We start from the raw sequence: 3,666 nt of genomic DNA, 5'->3' as shown, positions 1-3,666 counted from the left end.
AAGTGAGTTGATGTCTGTGTGGGTTGATGATGATGTGTGTTTTGTTGGATCTCAGCAATATTTTCTTGGGATTCCAGGAACCCTATGTTTTCTTTCTCAGAGGCTAGTAGCAATGATTCTAAGGACTACCTGGAGCCAGCTGTGCTGTGGGTTTGAGCTGCATCTCTATGTCACTGGGGTTGTTCTCTCCATAGACAATTGGAGCTATCTATTTAGAAGGAAATGTGGGTGGCTCTTTTAGGCAGGGTGGGTGGGGTGATCAAAGTCAGCAAGGGTGGGACTGGACAGGCTGATCACCCACAGTGTGGGCAGGTGCTCAGAGGCTATGGTGGGGGAGGGAGTTACTCAAGGAACCTGGGCACAGATCTGTCACAGATTCCAATCGCTAGCAGCAGCTTCAAGTCTGTTGCGAGCAGTAAGGGTGGCACTGGGCAGACTGATCACATGCAAGGCAGACCAGCACTCATGAGCCACAGCAGGGAAGAGAGTGACTCGGGGGATCTGGGCAAATAGGGTTATGGGAGATACGTATTTAGTTGGTAAATTGGTGCAGAATAGGTATTTTCAAGGTGTAGGAAGCAGGTTCTAGAGAGTGTTGGGGCTGGGGTGCATGACGTGTATATTAAATTGACCAGGATCCCTCATCAACCCTGGAAATTGTGAAAGGGAGAGTGCAGACCTTTAATTATTTGTGTATATAACAGAAGGCCTCTTTATAGCAGGCTGCTGAACAACTCTGAGTTCCCCTCTCTCTATGTATATTCCCAAGGTAGATATAGGTTTTTTTTGTGGGTGCCCCTGTGAGGAGGGCTTCTGATCAGAAGGTGGTCTGGCCAGGGTCAGTGGGATCCTGTGTTCATTGGCTACCTTGTCAGGGGCAGGGAAGGTCACTGAGTAATTGATGTGATGAGTCCCAATTGCTGTGGTGGGAAAGGAGCCCTTTTTTAAATCTCAGAAACTACTGCAACTATCAAACTCATTGTGCCATGAGTTGGCATTGTGTCTCTGTCTTCCTGGGGGCTTAGTGTCCCTAGAAAGCTGCAATTTTGCTTGATGAGTTAAATGAGGTTGTATGGTTAGGGTAAAGGAGGAGTATTGTGAATCCATCAGAGTCCCTTGTCAACCCTGTGTATTAAGTAGGGACAATGTTGATGGTATGATGTTTTACTGCCTTGTGGTCTTGTAGGGTTTCAGAGAGGGGATGAGGTTCAGGCTAGGGGGATGATTTTGTGTCTGGTATGGCTTCGAGGGCTGTATTCTTGTGATTGAGTTAATTATCCTAAGAGTATATACCTCTGGTGAATCAGGTGAGAGGGGATTGGGATGGTGGAGGTAGCCAAGTGGGGGTGCGAGTATGGGGTCTATTCCTGTTGCCTACCTAAATAGCCTAGAGGGGTGGAGTATAGCAATGTCTTATTCAACACAGTGGTGTCTTATGTGGAAGATTTGTTTTGCTGACTTATTATGGTGTGATCTTTGAAAGTCTTTCAAAGACTCTTGGCAAGCCCAACCTGGTAAAACCTGGTTTGCAAGTTACTTTAAGCTCCGGGTGATTTTTCCTGCTTTGTTCTGTTAAAGCTTTGTAAATGAACCAGGGGTATGGTGGTTTAGATTTAAAGTTATGAAAGGAACACAGCTTTAGAATGACCATGTTTAAAAAAAAAATTAAGGGCGGAAGGCTTGGAGCATCTCCTGGTTTGGGGGCTGTGGCATGTAGTCCCCCAGGAAAAGGGGTTTAGAATAACCAAGTGGGTTTGGGGTTTACTGGGTCAGGTTCTACCAGCTGCCACACGGGCTCACTCCCAGCTCACGTCCACATGGCTTTGTAGGCTGCGCTCTGGGGAACTGTGATCCTTGATGGGTAAAAAAACCCAGTGGTTCTCTGATTGTATTTTGTGTCTAATTATCTTTAGTTACCCATGCTGGAAGGCCTCTCACAGAGCTGGGGAGAAGGGGCTAAGAGGTGGCCGATGTGGTTGCTCTTTTCCTGGGTGGGAGGGGAGGTACAATGCCCACAAAAGCATGAGTGGAGAGGAGAGAAGGGAGGGCAGTGAGCTCTCCTGTCTAGTTTTCGGAGACTCTTTGCAGGATTATGACCACCCTTAGACATCAGTTTGGGGAAATTGCAGCACGCTGGCTGGGACTCGGATCTCAGGAGCAATAAGGAGTAGCAGACACCATCCCACTGGACCTACATGGGAGAAGGATCATCCAACTCCACTGCAGCCCAAAGCTGATTTCTCTAACGCAGAGGTCAGACACCTAAAACCTCCTTTATGCTGTTCTCACACCAACACGTCCTCTCATGGCACTCTGATTCTTGGCGAGGTTCCATAATGTTTTCAACAGCCATGCAGAACTCATGCGGCCCGCCTAGGCCATTTACCCAGCCCACCAGGTGTTTTTGACCATTTTGGTTTTTTACTTCAAAATAAGGTATGTGTGCCTTTCGGCGCTGGGGCCGCAGCCATGAGTATGCTCTAGCTTCAGACGAGGCTCGCCTCCAGCATCCTCCGCTGCGGCGAGAAGAAAGTCTGGTTGGACCCCAATGAGACCAATGAAATGGCCAATGCCAACTCCCGTCGGCCAATCCGGAAACATATCAAAGATAGCCTTGTCATCCGCAAGGCTGTGACCGTCCATTCTCCGGCCCGGCTGCAAACACACCCTAGCCCACCGCAAGGACAGGCATATGGGCATAAGTGAGCGAAAGGGTACTGCCAATGCTCGCATGCCCAAGAAGGTCACGTGATGAGGAGGATGAAGATTCTGTGCTGGCTGCTCAGTTGATACTGGGAGTCCAAGAAGATTGACCGCCATATGTATCACAGCTTGTCCCTGAAGGGGAAGGGGGACGTGTTTAAGAACAAGCGGATTCTCATGGAACACATCCACAAGCTGAAGACAGACAAGGCTCACAAGAAGCTCCTGGCTGAGCAGGTTGAGACCTGCAGGTCTAAGACCAAGGAAGCACGCAAGCGCCGTGAGGAGCAACTCCAGGCCAAGAAAGAAGAGATCATCAAGACTCTGTCCAAGGAGGAAGAGAGCAAGAAATAAACTCCCCTTCTCTTCTCTGTACATAGTGGCAGTTCTATTGATCAGTCACTCAATAAAAGCAAGCCTTGTTGGCCTGCCCCTGAAATATATATATATATATATATATATATATATATATATATATGCAGTGTGCATAGGAATTTGTTCATAGTTTTTTTTTTAAACTATAGTCTGGCCCTCCAACGGTCAGAGTGACAGTGAACTGGCCCCCTGTTTAAAAAGTTTGAGGACCCCTAGATTAGTTCACGCACATTATCTGCATGCTCCCACCCAATCTCTTGGTGGGAGTTGCACAGACCATGGGTAAAAGAGCCATACCAAGTAATTTTACTTCACAGCACAATGTCACAAAACAAAATGTGCATGAACTATTGAATGGAATCACAGTTTCATCCAAATCACAATAAAAAGTTAAAAGCAAAAATTAAAATAAAGCATTAAAAGAGTCATTTGAAAATGACAACTGACATTTTGATGTTCAATATTATCAAAATAAAGATTAAACCCAAGGTTGAGATCTAATTTATAGCTAGAGAAAGAGAGTATATGAACTTATTCAAACCTTGGAGATTACAACTAAATTAACTTTTCTGTGGAATGGGCCAAATT

The 3,666-nt window shown here is 46.4% G+C and overlaps 1 pseudogene; it reads left to right on the top strand.

Annotated features, from left to right (window-relative positions):
* Nucleotides 1-2,469: 2,469 nt before the first annotated feature.
* Nucleotides 2,470-3,081, top strand: LOC101664606 (annotated as a pseudogene).
* Nucleotides 3,082-3,666: the final 585 nt, after the last annotated feature.

The sequence above is a fragment of the Echinops telfairi genome, unplaced genomic scaffold, assembly GCF_000313985.2.
Source record: "Echinops telfairi isolate 266 unplaced genomic scaffold, ASM31398v2 ScPeMD7_18;HRSCAF=68, whole genome shotgun sequence".
Classification (NCBI taxonomy): Eukaryota; Metazoa; Chordata; class Mammalia; order Afrosoricida; family Tenrecidae; genus Echinops; species Echinops telfairi.
This window is presented reverse-complemented; position numbering and strand designations above follow the sequence as displayed.